Raw genomic sequence first — 26014 nt, forward strand, 5'->3', positions numbered from 1 at the left:
GATAGATGAGCGGACCTAAAGCTTTAGATGGGTTCTGATATTTTATATTATTTTGATATCCATTACTCATTTGTAACTGTAAACTAGTTTAATTGTACAAACAAGTTGTCTTGATCCAATTCTAATTCTGCTAGCAAAAGCTACTAGTCATAAGTATTTGAACCAAGTTCCTGTAATTCTTGAACACAATAGCGTATTTTATTACTTGGTTGCTTGTAGTTGAAAGTGATATCAATAGAATTGTGGTTTGGACAGATATTAAGTTGAATTCTCCAAGAAACTTGAGCAATGATTGTTCAACTTCCTTACAGAGACTACAATAAAGTTAGGGTTGAGTTATGAGAAATGAAATTGGCTCCTTTCTCAAGATAATCCTTTTCGAGTGTTCTCTTTGCTCACTGGATTTTCTGTCTTGTCGAGGCGAAGGAAATGTTATTTTGAAAGCTCAACTGAAACTTCAACTCCAATAAACTGTTGTATTAAATTTTATTCTAGTAAGTAATACTTTGCACAATTATCAATAGACCATGATTATTATAATATTAGCCATACATCAAAATACCAAAAATACGTTTTCCTTAGTTGTGATATTGAAGACAGGCCCACTATAATCAAAGTAGGCCTACAATAGAACCTCGTTAACCCAGACCTTGCTAACTTTGATAAATTACAAGTATTTTCTAACAATCACCTGTAGTTTTGACCACTAGAACATTTCTAGTACCCTTTGTGTATTTATTGTATGTGTAAACCTATCTTAATGTGATAGAAAAAGCTTTGTGTTCTTTAAATAAAGAGAAATTGCTTTTTTGCAGTAAGTACGTTCATTTCTTGTATAATATTTTTCCCATTCTCCGGTTAACCCGGATTTTCTATCTCGGATCGGCTCCGGTCTTAGTTGTTCAGGTTATCGAGGTTCTACGGTACTCTAAAATGTTGTTTCATTATCAATTCTATTGAAAGAACAAATTGAGTGTTCTTGAAGGTATTATTATCATTATCATTAAAATCTACTGTTATGTTCCAAAGAAAACTTTTTGAAATAACGTAGAATGACATTCATAATCATCATCATCATCATCATCATCCATCATGGACTAGGCTTATAAAGCCTGATCCGGTGTTCAACGCTTCCTCGTTCTTCCGATGTCCCTTTTCCCCATCATAGAATGACATTAAAATTAAAATTCAAGTTTTATTCAGATGGAGAAAATGTTATTCCAATAGTGCAATTGGAAACGTTGGCTCAATAAATGCATGCACAGTATTAAAGTAAGTAGGATTTATTTTCAGTTATATAGATCTACCATTACTTCTTCTTAACTAAATACTCCCCTATTAGAGTCAAAGTATACAACATTTTTAATAACACAGTACAGTTGTATTTCATTGAATTAAAAAGTTGAGTACTATAACAAATAGCTAGTTTATAAGGGTAGCCGTCTAGTTGTCACCCCGACTACTTGACACTAACTACTTGGCACCTAGTCGCGTACCCGTTTATAATGTGTGCTAGACACGTTTTACACTCTATTTTAGACGGGATTTGAAATAGACTTTAGTGAGCTTAAAATGTAAATAAAATATGTGGTGAAAGTAAAGTTTGTTGATATGAAAAAATTCATGCATATGGAATGCAAGTTTAATAGATTGATTGAACTAGTTTAATGTATGTCACCAAAATACCAAAAATACCAAATCACCTTAGTACTTGCCTACTAGATTCAAAGTACAGCGAATTGCTGCTATTGATGTGATATCAAATCCGCTTCAAAGTTACGACGAATTGAATATTCTAGATCCAGATAAACGATTAAGCTTCAATGAACATGAAATTTCAATTTAGATGATTAATTTAGTGAGATTTTAGACAAGAAAATAATGTTTGAAATCAACTATATTTCTGATATCCAATAGAAAAGCTGAGTTTTCCAACAAAATACTGTTAATGTAATTTTCAATTTAGTGAAACACGTATAAGATGAGGAATATAATGCATTCCAAGTCGGAAGTTACATCAATTATCGGATGGGCTAGTTTAAGTGTCGGTCCCGGATGAAGTATGACAGTCACTGCTTGAAGACATTGAAGTCTTAAAATATATACTCTGGCCAGGTGGGACCTTCCCGCAAGGTACTTCCCACCACCACAAAGCCATACGAATTTACTTCACATCAACTGGAGTATAGTTGTGACCATTGAATCGTTACAATAGTTTTGTCGATAGTGAGTTAAACTGTAAATAACATTCAGACCTGAAAAAATGAATATTTATACATTTTTCTGTTATATTTCTATACTGTTATGATATAACTTTGGAACTTCTCAATATGACGTTTTCATTGCATTGAAAATTTATTGGAATGTACAAAGGTACTGTAAGTCTTTGTATGGATTCTTCAAGTGCTCAGTGAAGTGATAAAATTTCAACTCTCGAGTAAAGCAAACTCTTCAACTTCTGTAGACGAAATTATTCCGTTTGACCTCTGTTCCAGCCATTCAGATTCTCTTGAAATTTTAATGACGCCCTCTTCGGTGCTCAAAGAGAGGTACACTGAGGAGCAGCGTCATATTTCTAGAAAGTTTTGGAACTTTATGAAAGTATGAGCTCACTTTGAAATTCTCTTGATGTGAATGAACGGTCTAGAACCGTCAAGTAGCATCTTTGCTTCAAGTTCAAAACTTCTTCTCCATATTCCAATAAATTGTCCAAATGCTAATCATTATTAATTCATAAATATTGTGTGATAAACTGCTGTTTAAGGATGAATTTTATATAAATCATATCAAGAAAGTTATTGTGAAAATGGCCACAGTGATTTGAATGGACAAAAAATAATGAGTTTTGTGGGCATTCATTTCTAGTCCTCTAGAAGTAACAATTCTCAGATTTTTCGCCTGTTCAGAAATCAATAATTTACTAACTCACTGCGTTGTAAATTGTGTGTAATAAGAATTCAAATGATTTATGTCCACTGTACAGTAATTTTCTGATTTTTTTGTTTGTTTTGAAAATAAATTTAATTTTAACGATGCCATACATTTCAGAGTGAAATAAGTTCAATTAAAAGTCAGTCCAATTCGAATGTTTCAAGTTGATGTTTTATTAAGGTAATGAAATCAACAATTTAGTTGATGTGTCAGTAACCTGTAATACAATATAAAGAATGCCTCCCACACATATTGCGATGAAAGAAAAGAAAATTGACCGCTCAATTTTCGAAGAAATAACATCCCTAATAGTCCCTGGATTTCTGCTCTTTCCACCCCGATGCAAAAGAAGGTTGGATTTATCGTGAAGAAGAAGATCCTTCAGTAATGATTGAGAGCTCGACGAGCTCTAAGCGATAAGACGAGTGGTCGTATCGGAGTGGTTGCTGCGTCAGCTGTGCAAAGTTTAAACGTTCCGTAACAAAATATTTCGTGCTAGTGAACCGTGCTGTAGTGAATATTTTATTTGAAGATTTAAAAATGTCTTGTCTTATTTGCTCTAAATCCGTTCGGAATTCAGGTGAGATGATTTCATGTGTCGACTGTGAAGCGAATTTCCATCTAGGATGTGTGAAAATGACCAAGGACGATGCGGACCACATAAAGAAAAACAAACAAATTTGGAGATGTAGCAGCTGTTCCTCTACACGTCGCAAAAGTATGGTTAGTGAATCGACAACAGGAAACAAGGAAGTGACTCTCCAAGAACTCGCAGGAGTTCTTGAGGTAATCGCAGGAAATCAGACGTTGATGAAGGAGAATATTAAGAAAATGGAGTTGGAGCTTGGGAAATCAATTGAATCATGTCATCAGGCGATTAACGACATAAATAAGAAGTTTGATGAGATAAACAAGAAAATTAGCACATGCCTCATCAACATCGATAAGCTTTCAACAGAAGTATCTAGCCTCAGGAAAGAAAATGCAGAACTGAATGAGCGCGTCGAGGATATGGAGCAATACTCAAGATCGAACATGCTGGAAATAAATGGTATACCCAAAAAACAGGATGAAGATGTAACAGAAATCATTTTTAGAATGAGCGAAGCATTGGGACACAAAATAGAAGCAGATGCAATCGACATTTGTCACAGACTAAAACAACGAAATGAAAACCTACCTCCACCAATCGTTAAGTTCGTTTGTCGAACAGACAAACAAGTAATATTGAATAAAAGGAAAGTTACGAGGCAGTTTTCTACAAAGCAGATGGGAGGAACAACGGACCATCCAGTCTATGTGAATGAAAGTCCAGCACCTACGCGAAGAAGGATTTTCACCATGGCGAGAGAGATCTTCAAAAGAGGCGACATCAAATACCTATGGATCAAGGAAGGGAAGATTCTAGCAAGGAAAGAAGATGGAACACCAGTTATTGAACTCAAGAACAGCGAACAAGTGAGAAAGTTGAGCGTGAGAAGTGCATCAGAGCAGCCAGGTAACCCAGAAAATAACAGTGCCAGTAAATAAAAATGTCATCAGAGATAAGTAACAGTGAAACACTAATTATTCATCAAATTCAACATTCATTATTCATCAAAATATACGCAGTATGCGAAGTAATTTCGATTTATTCTTAGTGAAAATGAGGAAATTAGAAAACAACCCGCTAATAATAGTCTTGACAGAAATAAGGATACTAGAGAATGAAATAGACTTATATCATATAGAGGGCTATTCCGTACATGGTAATTTTAATCATAACTACAGAGCAGGAGGAACTTTGGTTTATATTAGCAGTGAGATAACGTTCAAAACAAAGACAATAGATTTTATTTCAGCGGACTGTGTACCTATATGGCCAGTTTCACACGGCAGAGACCTCGCTCCTGGAATATCATATTACGGAAGATCATATTTCATATTTTGCAGCTCTCCTGTACTTTCACATGGGGATCTTACGAATAAGCCGACAGATCCAACAACTATGCCGACGTTTGCTCAAACCTATGACTCATCACTTTTTCTCAAAGTCTAACTTCCTTAAAAATATAGATAGAAGATTTCTGATTTCGGATTTGGATTCAGCGACCTCAAATTCTTTAAAGCGTAAGTCCCATTTTCAAAAATACCCGAAAACAAGGGAGTTATAGCTGTTTTTAATATAGCTTTCCATTATCATATAATTATATAGTACATACTAAGATAATAATACTCCTGCCTCACAAAGGGACAGGCAAAGGTTTTAAGAAGTTTTGAACACCTGAGAAGTTTATACATAAACATTTTTAATTTTTAAAAATTCTAGTTTTCCAAAAAATATTGAACTATGAAAAGATGAATCCAAATATGAAATCATAAATCATCTCCACTCATCACCCAATAAAATAGGAGGAAAAGGAATGTTGTACAGTAAAATTCACTGAATTTCAATTGTCATTCAACAATCCAATTATCAGGTTCAAATCGTTGAATATCACTTTAAATTCCCAGCAATTATTGACTATTTCTTTTTACAATCAGAAAAATCTATTATGAACATACAGTATAAACATTGTGCTGATCTGAATCGATCTATGGTAATAATAGGAATTGAGAGAATAGAAAATGTCATGGCATTCCAAGTAGTGATGTCTGTGTATTAGAACTGCTGAGTTGATAATGCATACTGAAAAAAAGTCATGAATAGCTCAGACCAGCCTGGCGACTTTGATGCTTTTGAAACCAGAATCTTGTTTTATTTTTATTAAAGAATGATACGGAATGAAAACCATGTATCATAGTACAAAGCTTTGTATCATGAGTAAGATTGACAATCATGGCTTGTCGATTTTAGTTGCTGACCTAAATCCTCATTCCTCAGTCGTAGAACTATGGACCAAGCGCGAGCATTTGCCTTTTATGTCATATACCGTCGACACAAACTTATGAAATTTATGAAAAGCTTGATAGCTTGAATAGTGATCTGATATTTGTTACACGTTTTTATTCTAAGACATAATATGTCTTAGACTAATTTTTAATGTTTCTTCAATCGGCAGGAAAACTTTGGTTTTTCAAAGTTATCTTACTCCCTTATTTTGGGGTATTTTCAGAAATCAAGATAAATAACCTACCAAATTTCCTACACGAATACAGTGTAAGTTGTATTATAATAGCTAGAGTACTTACGTACTGTATAGTACAGAACCTGTTCGTTTTTACCGTATAATTATATGATAATAGAAAGCTTTATTAAAAACAGCCATAACTTCCTTGTTTTCGGATATTTTCGAAAACGGGACTTACGCTTTAAAGAATTTGGGGTCGCTGAATCCAAATCCGAAATCAGAAATCTTCTATCTATATTTTTAAGGAAGTTAGACTTTGAGAAAAAAGTGATGAGTCATACTTTGTGGAAACGTCGGCACAGTTGTTAGATCTTGCCTCTGCTTGCCTCGAGGGGAAAAGACGTGACAAAACGAGGTTCCTGGATAGGAGTCACCATGTGAAAGACACGATTTGACTCAATGTACTTCGACAAAAAAACGAGAACACTGTTCAGTGTTCAAGTTGCACGTCTCCTATCGTGTGAAAGAGGCCTATCTTGTTCATATAATAACTTTGAATTTCAGTTGTTGGCTGCTTACAGGTTGCAATCAAACTCACCCAAAATATTTGTTAACTAATTAACCTTCTACTTTGAAGAAATATTTAATATTAACGAAAACAATGAGGCCCCTTTCTTTTTCACAGGAGATATAAATATAGATCTTTTTCAGAACACCAGAATTATTGACGATTACAAATATCTAATGAACAGTTTTGGATTTGACTCACTCAATACTGATTACACGCATAGGTCCCGACTTTCTCACACTTTAATAGATCATCTTTACTTAAAATCTGGCAAAAATATAACAAAACTGAATAAAATTAATCTAATTCCAGAAATACTACATTTAGATGTAACTGATCACAGTACAATCATACTTCAAGTAGAAGGATTGAAGAGATCCAACGAAGAAGCAGATACAGATAATAATAAAATAAACCTTATCAATTATGGAAAGATGAATAATATTTTATCGTCGATTGATTGGGATAGAGAAATACCAGCAGCATCGGTAGATGAGGGATGGGAGAATTTTAACAAGCTCTATCAAAGATTCACAAGAAAATCTTCATGTAAAAAATAACTGACATAGAAACTGTAGGTCGCCATGGATAAATCAAGCAAATAAACTTAAGAAATGAGTTATACAAGAATGTAATCAAACAACCTAATAATGATGACTAAAAACAAATATACAATACATTCAAAAATAACTTACGTAATAAACTGAGAGAAAGAAAACAATATTATTATTCAAAACTGTTCAGAGAAAGCCAGGGAAACATTAGAAAGACGTGGAAAACAATTGACGCGTTAATAGGATTGAAAAAAAATAAAGAGTCACTAAAACTAATTGTTGATGAGCAGGGAAATAGCATACATGATAGTAATAAAATTTCTAATTTGTTTAATTCTTATTTATGTTGTGAATAAAATGAGTGATAAATTAGAACAAAGCACATTGCAAACCAGGGAAGAGACTGCTAGAATATCAAAAATAAGGTTTCCATACAAATCTCCAACTAAATCAATTTTTCTTCACTCCACAAATCCCGAGGAAGTAGCAAGTATAATAAGAAAATTGAAAAACAAATCTTTGCCAGGTGTTGATGGAATAGGCACAAGCATGATTAAAAAAACTTTATTAGATTTAAAAGATTTATTAACCTGAGTATTGTGAAAGGAAAATTCCTAAGCATGTTCAAACACAGCGTAGTTATACCTATTCCTAAAAAGCCAAATTGCAAAAACATAGATCAATTCCGCCCAATTTCACTTTTACCGTTTTTTTCCAAGATTTTAGAAAAAATATTCAAGATTAGACTTGAAAACTTTTATAAAAATAATAACTTTTTTAGTGATAACCAATATGGTTTCCGTGAAGGAAGAAGTACAGAAGTTGCAATTAAAAATCTCATTTCAAAAATAAATAACAGTTTTAGTGTTAATAATAAGTGTGCAGCTCTATTTCTTGATCTCTAAAGCATAATATGATGCTATTGATAAAAACATGCTTCTAAAAAAACTTGATTTATCAGGAGTAAGAGGAATTGCTAATGATTGGTTAAGATGCTACCTATCTAATAGGAGTCAAAGGGTCAGAATCAATGATAAGTTGAGTGAACCCGGGGACATTACCATAGGTATTCCTCAAGGATCAGTGTTATCAAGTACTTTATTCCTGGTCTTTATTAACGATTGCTGGATGGTGACTTACTGGGAAAGATTATATCATTTGCAGACGATACAGTTATATTTTATTCGGCCAAAACAAATCAAGAACTTGAAAATAAATTAGAAATGGATCTTAAGCACCTTAGGTGGTGGTTTTGCGAAAATAAATTAACTATCAACACAGACAAATCTAATATAATACAATTTAATCTTCAAAACACGGATCTGGAGTTGGCTAGTATTTACTTCCATAAATTAGATTGTGCGCAACAGGCGAATAATATATTGTGTAACTGTGAAACAATAAATCAAGCACAATCATACAGTTAAGTATCTGGGCTCACTTGGTCAGATCATGTACAGAAGATGGAAAATGAGTTATTTTTATACATAAGGAAGTTCTATTACTTCAGACAGTTATGTCCAAAAGAAGTATTGTTACAATTATACCATGCAATTATTGGTTCTAGAATAAATTATGGATTGATATGCTATGGGAGTGCATAAAATGTTCATATTAAACCTGTGATTACTGTTCAGAAACGTAATTATATTGAAAATAATTTGTAATAAACCTAAACAATATAGTTCAATGATGCTCTGCAGAGAACTATCAATATTACCAGTGAGACATTCTTTTCTATTCAAAGCAATGCTGGATTTAGCTGAAAATAATTTCGATATCCAACAGATGAAAGAAAGAATAAACTTCAGGAATTCACAGGACAGTAACCTCCCAAAACCAAGATTAGAACATTCCAGACGATACTTCAAATACATAGCAATAAAAATATTCAACAACAAGGAAAATAACTATCAAGGAAAAAAATCAAGAAATTCACATTAAAAGTAGACAACGCAAATGATTTTTTTACTAAATTAATGTAGGGATAAATTGAGTATAATTTACACATTACACGACATGAACATTGCAACAATTAAAAATCATTGAACTCACAAATCCCGTCCGGTATGCGTAAACAGTAAGACAGTATTAAATTTCAATCATTGTCTCTTTCTTCAAAAACGTGTATCCATTTATGGTCTAATTACATCATCACTTTGAAAAAACGAAACGTTAACTTTGAATTAAATTGAACTAAATATGAATATTGAACTATATTGAATAAACAGCAACCACTCCGTACATAATTTTAAGTTTTGCGTATGTGTGTGTGTGTGTGTGTGTGAATGTGTGCAAGAATGATTATTGACATATTGATTATTTCAATATAAGTGAGGCCGAAAGCGAAAAGGGACCTCTTGTCGGCAGAATGAAATTCTCAGGAGAGCTGAAAATAGTGACTAAGGTCAAAAATATCGATTTTTGGTTCTTTATCGATCATGAAAGCTCGATTCTTGTAGTATAGTCTATTATGGAACAAACATTCGATTCGAGATGAGAAAAGTTTGATATTAATTATTTTGTTGGGCTCTGCATGGCCTGAGAAAAGGTACCTCTTGTCGGTTATGGCAAAATAGCATTGCCGACAAAAGGTCCCTTTTCAGCAGTCACAAAGTGAACAAACATTCATTCATAAATTGAATTTTCCTGAATTCTAATGGAAACTTGAAGAACTATAACAATGTTATGAGCAGAATGTTTTCTGATTATTTCAGTACATTCCCAATAAGAGGATACTTTTTTAAAACTTGGTTTCAGGCTTGCAAACTTTGTACTTTGAATGCAGAAATTTAAAGAAATAAATTAAATTTTCTTTTACTCTGTCATTATCACAGATTTAATTATAATTTTGTAAATCTAAAATTAATAAGCAATAATTTTATTATAAATTGAATAGTTTCATAGAACATGTGTTTGATGAGACAGGAGGTTGCATCACTGCTTCTGATAAAACCTATGTGTTTGTTCAGTTCAGTTTGAAGATTGGTGGTTTTACTTCAGCTGTTGTTTATGGAATTATTAGTTCATCTCCAAAATGAGTCAAAAAGAAGGAAAAGTTTTGAAAATATTGAATGATTTGGGTGTTAGTTGCAATATAAGTGCTGAGGATTACTGTGTGTTTGAAGACTACTTTACTAACAGACAACTTGAATCAAGTGATGAGGATTCTGAGGATGAACATTGACAGGACGATCCACTCAATTCGTGTGATTTATCTTTATTAAAAGACATCCCAAAGTTTGATGATTCCATTGGTAACTATGAAAATCTTATTGATTTAGATGATATTGTTATTGAAATAGAAGAAAGTGCTAATGATGAGGTTGTGGATGATGTCGACGGTGGAGAAAATATTGTTCCAGCAGACAATTTAAATATTCAATTCGACTTTTTTGAGCCAAACAAAGACTTCGAAGTGATTTCAAAGTTTCTCGAAAATGGGTGTGGATGTAAAGCATCATGTTCTAGTAAATTTACTTCTGATGACTATGCAAAAATGCGTCAAGATTCTGTGGAGCTTGACCACTACAATGAAGACCATACAAATGTATTGGATCAAGTTATTTTGGGACAATTGAGATGTTTAACTGCTGAATCCAAAACAACACAACGTTCAAAAAAAACCTAACACTGAACGGTTAGATAAGATACTGGTTTAATAAGCAAACCTGATGGAAATGCAGGTAAAGTTTCTAAGAATGCTACAAAGTACTGTGACACTGAAAACATTGTGAGATTTCTGTACAATTATGCAGAACAACATGCAGTTATATTGCTAGGCAGAAGTAGCACTGTCTACAATACAAATTTGAAACTGTTGCCTTCAAGTGACACTACAGTTAAAATCTATGAAATTTACAAGGATTCTTTCACTGAAGATATGCCATCACAACCTGTTTCAATGAGAATGTTCGAATATATTTGGAAACAGCTGTGTCCCGAAATTGTTATTATGAAGCCAAGATCTGACCTTTGCTCAACATGTCAGAAACATTTCTCATCTGGTGCTGAAATGGCCTTGTTACCAGATGAAACAAAATTACAAACGGTTAAAAAAATGAGATCTCATTTAGATCTAGTATCAAAAGAAAGGAAGTTTTATAGAGACACTATTAAAGAGACAAGGGAGAATTATGAAAATGGAAAAACTTCAATTCATTACAGTTTTGACATGGCACAACAGATACATATTCCAAGCAATCCACTTCAACCCGGCCCCATTTATTTTCTTGTTCCATTCAAAATAGGTATTTTCGGTATTATGTGTGACACAGTGAACAAGCAAATGAACTTTTTAATCCCTGAAAGTGTCAGCACTACAAAAGGGTCTAACCTTATAGTAAGCCTATTTCATTATTACTTGGAACACTACTGCCATGGAGAAGAAACAATGTTCATTCATGCTGATAATTGCGTTGGCCAGAACAAAAACAACATCATGTTAGGCTATCTTGCTTGGAGAGTGTGCAATGGGTTGAACAAAGAAATGATCTCTCTTTTATGCCAGTGGGACACACACAATTTTCCTGCGACTGGCCATTTGGATTACTCAAAAAGAAGTTTAGGGTATCCCATGTCTCTAGTATGGATGAAGTTGTTGACTGTGTTGAGAAGTCAACACCAACAACAAAAGTCAATCAGGCTATATCAGTTGAAAATGAAAATGAAGAAGTCAACATTGAGGTATATGATTGGCTGAATTTCTTTAGAGAGAATGGACCCTCTGGATTTCCCAACATCATAATTCCAGAAGGTATGAACCATCAACGGAAGGACTATCTCTTCAAAAACATCAGGAGCATCTCTTCAAAAACATCAGGAGCATCTCTTCAAAAACATCAGAAGCTTTTGCAAAGAAGAATTCAAAGATTGACTTTGTCCTGCAGTTCCTGCTGATTCTGGAATTGATGTTGAAGTAGCTGAAGATGAAGTCACTGAGCCGACTAAACACCCAAAAAAGAAAAGAAAGCGCAATTTGTAATAGACATTGAATGTGAGTTGAAGTTTATTTTTGCATTCTTCATGTAAAAAGCTCTTTATGTTCCATGTTTTATGAATAAATTTATAGTCCTACAATTTTTGTCAATGCAAGAGTAGTTTCTTTTTGTAATAGATTATCAGTTTCTTCCTAAGTTTTTGAATTGAATTTTTTTTATAAAATAGGCTTACTCTACTTCTGTATGTGTATGTTAGTTTCAAAACAACACACTGGACACTGAAATAGCATTGTTACCAGATGAAACAAAATTACAAACGGTTAAAAAAATGAGATCTCATTTAGATCTAGTATCAAAAGAAAGGAAGTTTTATAGAGACACTATTAAAGAGACAAGGGAGAATTATGAAAATGGAAAAACTTCAATTCATTACAGTTTTGACATGGCACAACAGATACATATTCCAAGCAATCCACTTCAACCCGGCCCCATTTATTTTCTTGTTCCATTCAAAATAGGTATTTTCGGTATTATGTGTGACACAGTGAACAAGCAAATGAACTTTTTAATCCCTGAAAGTGTCAGCACTACAAAAGGGTCTAACCTTATAGTAAGCCTATTTCATTATTACTTGGAACACTACTGCCATGGAGAAGAAACAATGTTCATTCATGCTGATAATTGCGTTGGCCAGAACAAAAACAACATCATGTTAGGCTATCTTGCTTGGAGAGTGTGCAATGGGTTGAACAAAGAAATGATCTCTCTTTTATGCCAGTGGGACACACACAATTTTCCTGCGACTGGCCATTTGGATTACTCAAAAAGAAGTTTAGGGTATCCCATGTCTCTAGTATGGATGAAGTTGTTGACTGTGTTGAGAAGTCAACACCAACAACAAAAGTCAATCAGGCTATATCAGTTGAGAATGAAAATGGAGAAGTCAACATTGAGGTATATGATTGGCTGAATTTCTTTAGAGAGAATGGACCCTCTGGATTTCCCAACATCATAATTCCAGAAGGTATGAACCATCAACGGAAGGACTATCTCTTCAAAAACATCAGGAGCATCTTTTCAAAAACATCAGAAGCTTTTGCAAAGAAGAATTCAAAGATTGACTTTGTCCTGCAGTTCCTGCTGATTCTGGAATTGATGTTGAAGTAGCTGAAGATGAAGTCACTGAGCCGACTAAACACCCAAAAAAGAAAAGAAAGCGCAATTTGTAATAGACATTGAATGTGAGTTGAAGTTTATTTTTGCATTCTTCATGTAAAAAGCTCTTTATGTTCCATGTTTTATGAATAAATTTATAGTCCTACAATTTTTGTCAATGCAAGAGTAGTTTCTTTTTGTAATAGATTATCAGTTTCTTCCTAAGTTTTTGAATTGAATTTTTTTTATAAAATAGGCTTACTCTACTTCTGTATGTGTATGTTAGTTTCAAAACAACACACTGGACACTGAAATAGCATTAATGAGACTTTGAAAAGGGAACCTACCTTTTTGTAATGGAAAAATAACATGAGCCGACAAGAGGTTCCTTTTCAGAAAGTGCACTTGTGTCCTACATGTTCCAATAAAACTAAAATATATGTCTTAAATCTATCAATACTTAAAGAAAGTTCAACAATTCATTTTAAAGAGGAAACTATAAGCTTTCCATTCATACCAAAGTTATTTCTTAAATACAAAAATAAAGCTTCTGTTTCATTTTATACTTTTTGAATGTGATTTCTACAGAAAGCCCTTTTCCAGTCATCGAAATTAAAACATTTGTAATAAAAACAAAAAAAATCGTACTGACATAAAAAATACATACAATTGTTCAGAATTTAATGCAGAATTTTAATAAATATGAAACTCAAAATCAAAATATGCCGACAAGAGGAAGAACATTATTATGTTCTTCATGTTATAATATTTAAATTTGTATATTAATTTTTTATTATATATATTCAAGTGTCCCCATACAGGGTAGCCTATAGGGAACACATTAGAAATTAGGTAACAATATTTTATTTGCTTTTTGAAATGTATTTGTTATTTTTTTTTTTTTGAATAAAGAACTTTTTTGAATTTTGAATAAAAAAGAAGAAGCAAAAGTAAAGAAGGGAAAATAATAGACTATAAATTTTCTTACAAACTTCAAAATGCTAGTGATAATAAATTGTAGCCAAAATGCGTGTCCGATTTAACTTGCATAATTTCTCTGGAACGCAGCCTAAACAATTGTCCATTTTGCATGAAATCGAGTCCAAAAAATAAGGTTCGCCGACCCGCATTGCTATTATTTGTCCAGTTGCGCGCTCCTTGTCACAGATAACAACCACTGTAAACTGTAGTCTATATCTGTATATATTACTTTATATCTGGGGCACCAATCGATCGATAGTTGTAGCCGCTATTCGAATGTTGACAAAAAGAGACATTTCTCCAAGGCATAAGCGTCGTCCTCGTCCCACTACTGTAGTGAGATTCGCTTTAATCTGTCAGCATTGGTTCAATATGGTTGGCATTGATGCTATTCAAAGCAATGCTGACTGTTTTAAATAAATCCTACTATGCTACTGTTGATTGCATGTTGGATATTTCGCTGTTTGATCTACCAGTCAAAAGTAAAGTTACTACAGTATAGATGTATCTTAAAACTATAATTCTGTAGGTATATTTATAGATGTACACGTATTGGCCGCTTTATATCCATTTTATTAGGCACCATTAAAGTATCTATCTATATAGATCGTAATGAAAAGTAGGCCTACCCATGCCTGTTTCTTTGTTGCTTGTGTTGGATTACCTAAAAAGAGTCAATTTGCTTTTTAAATGTATGTCCAGCGTCAGGTGCTGTTTGGCATTATTTTTATACTATGTAATTAAGGTGGACGTTGTCTATTTGTTGTATGAAGCAACAGAGATCAACAGATACAGTATTATACTCCTTTACTTTATCCCTAATTTAAGGCTGTGCAAAGGCTAAAATAAACTTTCTACTTGTGATATTTTTCAAAGTTTTTCGATTTGTATATCATCAAGCTATCAAAATGAAAAAGCTTTCTCAGGAAAACATTTTTTCCGATCATTAATTTTTGAGATATGAGCGCCTGAAGTTTGAATCTGTGGGACAGCACATTTCAAATTCGGTAAGGTATAAATCCATGAGATTTCTTGGATGGATTCTTCATGGTATTGTTGATCTAGTAAAACAAAATTTTTCTGAAAATATCAATTTTTGAAAAAGTTATTCAATTTACCAAAAATAACTCAACTAAAAGTTGATATTTTTGGAAAATTTTTGTTTTACTAGATCAACAACACCATTAAGAACCTATCCTCTAAATCTTATGGATTCATCTCTTACCGAATTTGAAATGTTCTGTCCCAAAAATTGAAAATTTAGGCGCTCATATCTCAAAAAGGAATGACCAGAAAAAATGTTTTCTTGAGAAAACTTTTTCATTTTGATAGCTTGATGATATACAAATCGAAAACTTTGAAATATATCACAAGAAAAATATCATAGAAAGTTTATTTTTAGCCTTTGCAAGGCCTTAACGGTTATTAGCATCTTGGACTTTATAAGCTACTGCATGTTAAAGCTGTATATTTAATGAACTTTACTTACTCTATAAGTTTGGGTAAAATCAGAGATGAACTAGATGATTTATAGATTTCGTTTCTCTATGGTAGAATGTAGTTGATGACATAGACTTCAACTGATTGTCAATTGTCACAGATACACAAGTCCCAGCCTCATGTGGGCATTACAATACTCTGAAAACATTTTCACATCATAATTTATCCCATTCAAGAGTTAAGAAACGTAGCCGGTTTTTACAAAAATTTGAAGTACCTACTAGACTTTTCTTAGATTTACGAGATGAAATAGTTGTGTAGGAAGATTGAAGAAAAATAGTGGTGGTGGTGATGATGTGCTAGTGCTATTGCAGGCTGTACATTACATACTCGTACTTGATGCAGTGACTTACACGGCTTTGTGTGGGTTATCAGTAGGTGGAGGGAGAAAGCAATCCACACTGAGTTTCACTTTGAACTGTCATAATTGTTTAAATGGGTAGCTGTGATTATGTTCATGTGCAATGCTGGCAGTTTGAAATGAATATCACTATAGGTATAGCATATAGGAAAAGGTGAAGCCAGTTTCACGTGGAAGAGGAAGAGCTAGCAGCTAGCTGCAACACAGTTCCTCTCACATCTACCTCCTACCTCCTACCTCCTACCTCCTAGCTCAACAGCCGGTTGTTTTACGAACACAGTGTCCAACGCTCAATGACAGAAATGATACAAAAGTAAAGTTTAGTTGCTTCTCAGACTCTGGTCATACTTGGTTATTTTCTTGCTGAGAGGGTGGTGCTCTGCTCACATAAGCCTCATTTTGTGTAACGCGTGAGAATGGAAAGGATAATGCATAATGAGAGATGTATGTAGTATGAACCCATTGGTTAAAGCCGGTTTTGAATCACTTTTCCTATTCTTGTTATGCCGAATTTGCAGATTATTCGTAATGTCTTATGTATTTTCAATTAATTTTCTCTGCAATGGGTTGTCGAGACCTAGCACATAAATAAAAATCAATCAATCAATCAATCTCCCCAGTGCAGTACCATGAGGTTGCTTCTTGGGGGTGCTTTTCAATTACTGACAAATTATGTATTCAAAATGTTTTCAGTTTGTTTTAAAGAATGCTGATTCGTCCTTATTCCTCCAAGAAAACCACATGTGTAAGTGTAGAAGAAGAAGAATTGTTGAAAAGTTTCAACTTGTTGAAGAATAATTTTCTTACTTGAGTTTGGCAATTGGTAACTAAATTTTGACAACATTGTTATTTTAAAATAATTCAAGTTTTGATTTATTCATTCTCATACTTATACATTTTTGAAAATATTAGTTTTTATCAATCATCTCCTAAGATAATTATTGCATTTTAATCATCCAATTAATCACAGGTATGTAGAATATAGTTTACAACTATTGCAACTATTCCTTTCAGATTTTAACTATCATTAGTGTATTTATAAACTCTTATTGCATGAAATTCTTGAACAATTTAAACATTAATTATTCATTTGTTTTATTTGATTCATATATGTAGGCTACAAATAAATAGAACATCAACTGAAAGTCATAAAGTCAATAACGACGACCAAAACTCATTTATACTTTCTTCTAGAAAATATGTCTCCTTTCTATTCTGCTATTTTTTGAAGGATAGGAGAATCTTCCAGAAGTTGAGCTCCTGCCCTTATTTATTTTCAATATCACGTTATATGGCGTTGCACCTCATGAAATCCTCCTTACATGAAATAGGAGAGAAACTCAAGTCTTTACAACTCCTGTTTTGTTTACACTACTCTGTACTATAAACTAGTCTGTGATCTTTATCATCCTATTTCTAATATAGTTTATTACTGGAATTCTTATTTCTTGTGCAGTGTGCACATATCTTTTGTTATTTTTCCGAGAATTGTATTATACTTTTTGGTTTCTATAAATAACTTCTGTAATGTTCAATTCTCCTCCTTTCAATTCGTTTTCTGTGAATAGACAAAGATTTTCTGTTGAAAATCTTTTCGAGGCTTCTGTCTCTTGCAAAGGTCTAATAGTTTTAATTTTCAGAGTAGGTAACTTAATCATAACTCTGACGTTACATAATGTTTTTGTTAGTTTTAAATTATTTTCATTTAAATAAATAGAATTAGAAGATAATATTTTTTTTCAAAATTATTGTAATGATTTGCTAAGTTTATTTATTCTTGTTAAACTGTCAGTGTTATGAATAAATTTCAATTTCATCTTTGTTGAAACTGAAGGTATTTTGTCTACAATAATTATTCAATCAGCAAATTAACAGATTAGCCTACTTATCAGTTTTCATATTTATAAAAACATCTTCCAGTAAAGTTATCGGTTCTAATGAAGATTTGTAGGCTAGTTTCACACTCATTTGGTTCGTTTCGTTTTCGGCAAATTCCGATAAGTGTGAAACGGCATAGAACCGAACGCCCATTTGATTCTAATAAATTCCATCAGGTTTCAATTCCTTGCTAGCGAGAGGCTACTTTCACACACTTTCGGTTCGGTTCGGTTCGGTTCGTTTCGTTTTCGGTTCGTTTCCGGCAAATTCCGACAAGTGTGAAACGATGATTCGGTTTGAATTCGGTACCGAATAGCAACCGCATAGCACCGAACGCCGCCCCCTCGACACGAATAGGTTTCATCATATTCGAATTCGTTGCTAGGGAAACAGGAAAAAACAAAGTCTTTTACACACGTTTGCCTTTTTTGTTTTTATTTTAACCTGATTTCGTGATTATCTGTTTCAAAATTTTCCAAGTCAAAATCATATTGTCAGTTCATTTCTGTTAGTTCACTGGAACATTTTTCTCAATCAATAGTTTGCTAAAAAATTATGAAATATATAAATTGAAACTCAAGGAGAATTTTTATTATTTTTATTTTTCCAAGAATATTACATGATTTCATCTATGGAGAGAAGAGATGAAGTTTATATACCATGTGTCAAAACAATTTTTCAATTTAAAAAATAATTTCTCTGAACATCCAAAATTAACAAAATCAAAAAGAAACTATTCAAATAATTCTCAATTTTTAATTAACTCTAAAATTTTGTTGTTCAGGAATAACATCTTACAATTTAACACCAGCTGTTTTATTTAAATATACCAGCATGAACTGTGAAAATCCAAACACAACTGTGTTTGAGAAGAAAATGCCTAATTAGAACCGTACGAATTAAAACCTGACATGTATGAAAGCCTCATTCGTTTTCGGTAACGAACCGAACCGAATGAAACCGAATGCGTGTGAAGCTAGCCTAAGGGCCGGTTTTCGAGCTCGGGACTTAGCTAAGTTCTAGACTTTAACCGGCTTTAAACTCTGGAGTCAGAAAATTGGCTTTCCGAGTCAGTGTTAACGAAGTCGAGGACTTAAATAGTCTAGAGATCACGTTAGTCCCTGGAGTTTATAATTTCGCTTTCTGAGTAAAGGGCTTATAAGTCCAGGACTTGAATTAGATTTTCGTCTCTTTCCGAGTCAAGGATTTATCAAAAATCGTTAAGTCCAGAACTTGAAACAGCGTGATTTTAAACCCTCAACTGGGGTAGGGTTTAAATTTAAGTTCTAGACTTAACCGAGCAAATACAATTCAGTTATTGTTTTAGAGTAGATGAATATCCAAATAAATTTCATGGAATACCTAAATTATTTGAATTAGTCCACCTAAATTCATAATTTATAGTTTGCAAGTTTATTTTGGAATAAAGTTCTTCATAATATTATGCTTATAAAACTAACCTCATTTTACGACTGTGACAATCATAACCAAAAAATATTCAAGAAAAATAATACAAGGATTGCATTGGAATTTTATCTCCCAATGTGAATATTATTAATCAATGTCATATTCAACATATTATTGTTACATAATAATATAACAATAATAAATTATTATTCAATTTTTTTTTCTAAACAAATACGTTTTCCAACTCAATAGGTAGCATACTAAAATTTTTATTCTAAAATCAATGATAAATAATAGCATAACGGATAATGAAATGTTTATTTTTTTATTCATGTTTCAAAAGGTTAGGTTTTGCTTTGAATTTATAGACATTTATACACCTTACAAAGAAATCGAAATGTATTTTACAAAATAATTGTTACAAAATAGTTTGGAGAGCATTTGAATTATCCCGCTGCAATCAGCTGTTTTGCTATAGGCCTAATGCCAACAATACAACAGCAAAATATTGAGAATTTCCCTCATGTTTACTGCGTTAAAGTCCGGGACTTAAATAAGTGGAGAACTTAATAGACACCGGAGTTTAGAACATAAACCCGTGACTCAGAAAGTTGATTTAAAGTTGATCGAGATCTTATTTTAGTCCTGGACTCTTTAAGTCCAGAACTTATAGATCCCGAGCTCGGAAACCGGCCCTAAAAGAACTAATAGATAAGGGTTCTAACAGGACTCTCAATGCGTTCTTTTCTCTTCAATAGGGATTACAATCCATGAAAGATGAAAAATTACATTCAATCAATAATATTGGAAATAGTTAATTACAATGTTATTGTTTGAATCATAAAATATCATTTATCAATTATATTTTTACTAAATCTATGTATTTATCTAATCTTTTTAAGAATTAAAAATCCAAGAAATTAATGTTTTTAAGATCTATCAATCTATTGATAGGCCTAATACATTTTATATCGTCATAGCTTCTTATGAATTAACGTAATTAATAAAAACCCAAGTAAAATTGATACCACATGAAATAATACTTTGTATTGCTATGATTCGGCTAATATACACATTAAAAAACAATTGATGAAATCGTCATAGTTTTCAATTGTTCCAATTTGAAAACATGATAACTTCCAAGGCAATTTTAATTATTACCTCTTGATATAAAGCTGGTCGTAAAATAAGTTTTTTTGTAGGGAATATTTTGATTTCCCTTTCCTCATGTTGATCCCTATTCGATAATTCGGCAATTAAACTTTATTTACTGTTTGCGTGTTTCAGGGTATGAAGTAAATCACTCGACAGAGATGCAAAGTTGCTAAGATGTCAGCTTCTGGTTGAACAAGGCTGGTGGAGACAAACTTTCAAGTTCCTGGACCAAACTTGTCAACTTGTGTAATTCTCTTCATATCAGGTAAGCTCATCTAGAAGCTTATAAATTGCTTATTGAATAGGTTATAGGTTATATTAACAGGTCCGGTAGAGTCCCACAAACTCGGTATAACGTGTATCAGAATCTAGAATTAGCCAAGTTATTGGGAAAGTTGGTATAAATTAGAGGCCAAGCGCTCAAGTACCGTAGTTGAAAACAAGTTATATGCTTTATAGTTAGTATTTATTATTCACTGACGAAATAAAAATAAGCTGAAGAATTATAAAGAGGGACGGAAGTTTCAATTATGATAAAAATTCTGTAGGAACTAGATTTTCTAATAATTTCTTAATAATAAATTAGAAAGCATATTCCGTAAAAATTCTGATTTCTGAGTTTTCGAAGACCGAAATTTTAACTAAAGAGTTTATTAACACTTTAATGACTAAATTATTCCATTTGAAAACTCTCACAGCTTAATCCAAGAATGTTATCAACACAATATTTGAATCATTATTTTCAATTGTTTATTATTTCATTTATATAGGGGTTTCTACTATTACTGACTTAGACGCTGAAGGGATCAATAATTGGTGTTTATCTAGTAATATTTTAACTCTAAATATGATTTATGTGTATTTGTGTTATTTATTATGAAATAATAATAATGTTATATATGATATATTATGAAATGTATACAAAGTATTCATGAATACGTTAGAATAAAATATTGCACTTGATGGTAAGTAGGCCTACTTTTGAAGTTACTAGAGTAGGCTAACTCATGGTAAGATGTAACTCAGGAATAAATCATACCTGAGGAATTATTAGCATCTAGGATTACCATTATTACTATATTATTATTCATGAAGATTATAGATGATGGATGATAGATCTATTAATTTAGAACAAGCACGTATCACTAGCACTGCAACGTAGCTCATACGTTGGTAAATTTGGAGCTTCCTTTCTCTAAAGAGTTACGGCGCGCTGGTTTCGTGGCGAAATTAACCGTAGGCTCAGCTGGATTGTGAATAGATTTCTTCTGTGTTCATTTCAGTTACTTTCTGACCGTCTCTGTACAGAGCAGAGTGACAGGTTGTCCATTCATTAGTCACATAACTGTTAATTTCTATTGAAATTTTGTCGTGCCTTCATTCTTAACGGGAGTGTGATATTCATTATCGTTGGTCACTGTGCATTGTATTTTAGTTTTTGACATTTTTTGTGTTTTGGTTGGTTATTTGAAAATAGGAAATATTGAAAGAAGTGGTAGATGTTTCGATAGTTTTGATTGAATTTGAAAAGCGATAGGAGAAATTAAAAAAGTGATTGATGAATTTTGATTGAATTTGAAAAGCGCGCATTAGTGTCATTTGCGTGTGACGTTTTCCATTAGAAATTTTGATTCGAGTTTTGTGCTTTTGGATTATTTTGTTGTGATTGATTGCCTGGTTGTTGATTACCTCAAATCATCCACTCAAGCAGCACATTATGGTGAGTTTTTTTTACCATTCTTGCACACATGTGGCGGCGCTTTACATTCATTGATTGTGTTCTAAATATTGAAATTTTGAAGGATATTAGACCATACAATTTGAATTAAATACGTTTTGACCATCTTTTTAATTTATGAAGAAATTGAACAATTTGTTAGTAGATCTATATGGTACAATAATTTGTATTATGTTATTGGCTATTCTATTTCGGAGTTAGGCTTCTTTAAAGGAAAGTTATTTAGTGAGAGGTAATTTCTGTTTGGCCAACTGAGGCTGACATTAAGAAGTTTTTTTATTCATCATGATGATTCCATTAATTCTATAATAACCATAATAGGTATAATAATATTTATTATCATATGACGATATTCATTATGCTACTAAACATTGGGTTGGGTCCAGAATATCCGGTTCCGTATATTAAAGGAATCGGAAGAAAATATTGTTGTCAATTGGCATCTGGTTAGAACCCTTCGTTTCCAATCCAACGTAGTAATTTATCGACAACTTCATGTTTCTCTTGAACCCTCCAAACTGAAGCATTCCTACAGGACCATTTAATAAGAGTGGATTATCCAGGACAAAAATATCTTCAACGATTCAGTACTGATTGTCAACATATCTTTCTCAGTAAGAAATCACTTATCCGGGAGACACTAATATTATTTTATTGATGACGTTTTTCCTCAAAAAGAGAATAATGTCAACCATTGTCACCTGAATTGAAAATTGACTGCATGTGAATCTACATGCAAGCGATATTTTTCTTGAAAATATTACTCCAATCCAATCCAAACTAAAATTCTAATACCTTTTGCTAAGTTGAGGATAGATGAGTGGTCCACCGCCGCCCTCTCTTCCAAAGCGGCTCCAACCGAATTCCTAATGAAGATGAGTCAATGCAGTTCTAGCGTGACTTGTTTCTGCATTATTTATTTGTTCTGGAAATAGAGTTTTCTGGCATAATAAATAGGTGACCATAAATTCAGAACAATAAATCATTCTCTATCAATAATATTCAGAAGACTAAATTTGCTGTACCTTTTTATCATCAAGAGAATTATGGCTTGGATCGTAAAAAATTTAATTCCTATAATATATATTCTCTGACAAACCAGCTGTCATACAATTTGGCATCCAGGAGAGAAACATTGAATAGCCTACTTGTATTCAATTGAACCAAAAATACAAAATAGGAAATAAAGCATTTGTTATTAAGCTGAGCCTGCGTGAGGAATAGCTTGTTTCAAAATCAATCTGTATTAATGCCCAGTAAAGGTTCTTTCTGCAACAAATTAATAGGCGAGCAAGACTATGCGGCAATCGATAGAATACTTTGAGAGACAAATCCTCTCAAACGTCCATTTAAATCGGTCCTGTGCTTAAACGCTATTCTGTATTGATTGATCTTGAAATATGATGATTGGTGGCTTCTTTGAAGTGGATTTTTTTAAATGATATTTTATTGGTGTGATTACCTAAGGTACTTGAATAGGATCATTTATCTATCCGTGGTGTAATGTAGACCTACCCTGCTCGATCAAGAGAATAATAATTTTGGTTGATCTTGAAATAGTAGGCTAAGTCGATTCTTCAAGTATTATTCCGTGTGATCACCTATATAGTTAGCCCACCCTTAATAGAATCCTTTATATGTATTGTGATAAAGGTAAAGGTTGATCAAGAAATAAAAAATATTGAAAACAATAAAACTATGGTTGATATTGTAATAAATATGTTGATTGGTTGCTTCCTGGAGTGGATTCTTCCATTAATATTGCATTAGTGTGATCCTTCATCTTGGTGTAATGTAGGTTGACCATGAAGGTTAATAATGAAGACCGAGAGCGAAGTTCGGCTCCAATAACCATCAGTGGCCGCGTTAGTGGTAGGCTGATGTTGAAGAAATTAGCAGCAGTTTCGATGATAATCGGAGATGGTTATCGAGAAGAAAGGCAGTGGCTCTAATTCATTTAACAGCGTGAGACTTTCTAAATGAAATGCCAATTATGCTCGATGAACATCTCCGCATTTGCCATTCAATTATGTTGTACTGTACAGTACTTACAATGGAGCCGGTATTGGTGGAATTAATTAGAATAATTGAACCGTCCCTGTCCGATTCGACACTTTTGGGACATTGGCTGATTTGAGTGTTTTGCATTAAAGTTATTGGGGTTTGCTGTATTTGAGTTTCAGAAATGATGTTCAAATTACTGCACAATGGATAGGTTTACAATGGATTGTTTGCAATAAATTGTTTTGCAAGTGATGGAGAGATTGAAATATTGGGAAGAGAAAATGTGAAGAGAGTATAGAAGATGAGAAATGCATAGATGACTTTCGAATATAGCATAGAATAGCAGACTTCATTTTCACACTTTCACGTATAATAAGTGTTGTGGGCGAAGTCTAAGTGATAAGTTCCATCTCTTCCACTCAATCCACCATATTATAAAGAATTAATTTTAACAAATAAGATAATGATAATATTGTATAGGATATTTATTGAGAGAATGGGACTAATTAAGAGGAGACTAGACAGGCAGATAGTGACTAAATTTCAACAAGTGTGGGCATAGAGAAAAGATACCATCAATTATTATTATTTGTCTCTGGTGGTTAATTTTTCTCCATTGCATTATTCGTCTCTTGTGTGGTGTGAGAAAATGTGTTGCTAAAAAGGTCAAAGGAATATAAAATGGATAACAAATAATTTGAAAAGACAAAAATAAAGAGACGAATAATAGGTAAAAGAGGAAGATTTGGTATAATTGATTAAGAAAGCATAATAATATTGAGAGAACCAGAGATACAAGTTTGGAAAAGAGGTGATAATGTAGAAAAGTGAATGGATAAGAGATACTTAGTCTGCACCCCCGACTGGATCGTTCTAACATATGATAAAAATGCAGGCGAGCGAAGCGAGCCTGCTGACTCATTCTTGGACGATCCAGTCGGGGGTCCAGGGGCCTGGCTAGACGGATACGGCGAGCGAAGCGAGCCTGACTGCTAGTATCTAATATAAATAAATAGATTATGTGATTAAATATGTATTGTATATTAGATTCCTATATTTTAATCTTATTTCTTTTTATTATAATAAATTACACCTCAATTAGAGCAGATTTTGTGCTACAGAAGTCCTGTAAATCCTTTTCTATTTAATTAGAGCAGTCCATATTAGCTACATATTTATCTATCGAAACATAAATCTACAGAATCAAATCATAGATTGGAATTCACATTCAATACAATCTTAAAATGTATAGTAACTGTATCATGCATACATTAAAATTGACATTAAATACAGTTTTAAAAAGTATGGTGACTAATGAAGTTTCAATTTGGAATCACTGTTGATATTTTTCATTCAAGAATTTTTTATCAAGGGAGATGTGACATATTGTATTTTCTAAATAAAATATATATCAACAGATCTCAACAAATCCATTTGTTATCTTTTTTGTTCATTATCTCAGATAAATTATTCGCAGATGGATGAGAATCTTTGCTCTCATTGTTCTAGAAGTTACTTTGAATGATGTATGCTGTCTGCACAATATTTTTGTCGTTGATGTCAGGATCTTTTTTCATTTCAACAATGATGGGTCCCCTCTGCAAGGCAACAAACAGGCTTGTGTGCAAGTGGGGAAGGTTGGAACAGAAGACATCAATTTCGATGACAGAGTATTTTCGTGGATGAAATAGTGACTGTCAAGCATAGAAGGATTTCAAAAAGGTAGAGAAGAAAATGACCCTTGGACTTTGGGGTAACTTGTTAGATTTGTTGGCATAAGCTTCCACCGAGC

General features: G+C 32.9%; 1 protein-coding gene across 5 annotated transcripts in view; it reads left to right on the forward strand.

Annotated features, from left to right (window-relative positions):
* Nucleotides 1-26014, forward strand: part of LOC111049797 (ecotropic viral integration site 5 ortholog) — a 215355-nt gene that overhangs the window by 9469 nt on the left and 179872 nt on the right. For 4 of the 5 annotated variants that reach the window (XM_039430528.1, XM_039430530.1, XM_039430525.1 and 1 more), the window contains exon 2: nt 20613-20745. The gene's annotated coding sequence lies outside the window, so the exon portion shown is untranslated. Of the gene's footprint in view, nt 1-20612; nt 20746-21760; nt 22201-26014 lie in introns of those variants that run through there. The other variant, XM_039430526.1, reaches the window with a different exon arrangement.

This window comes from Nilaparvata lugens, chromosome 6, assembly GCF_014356525.2.
Source record: "Nilaparvata lugens isolate BPH chromosome 6, ASM1435652v1, whole genome shotgun sequence".
NCBI classification, from domain to species: Eukaryota; Metazoa; Arthropoda; class Insecta; order Hemiptera; family Delphacidae; genus Nilaparvata; species Nilaparvata lugens.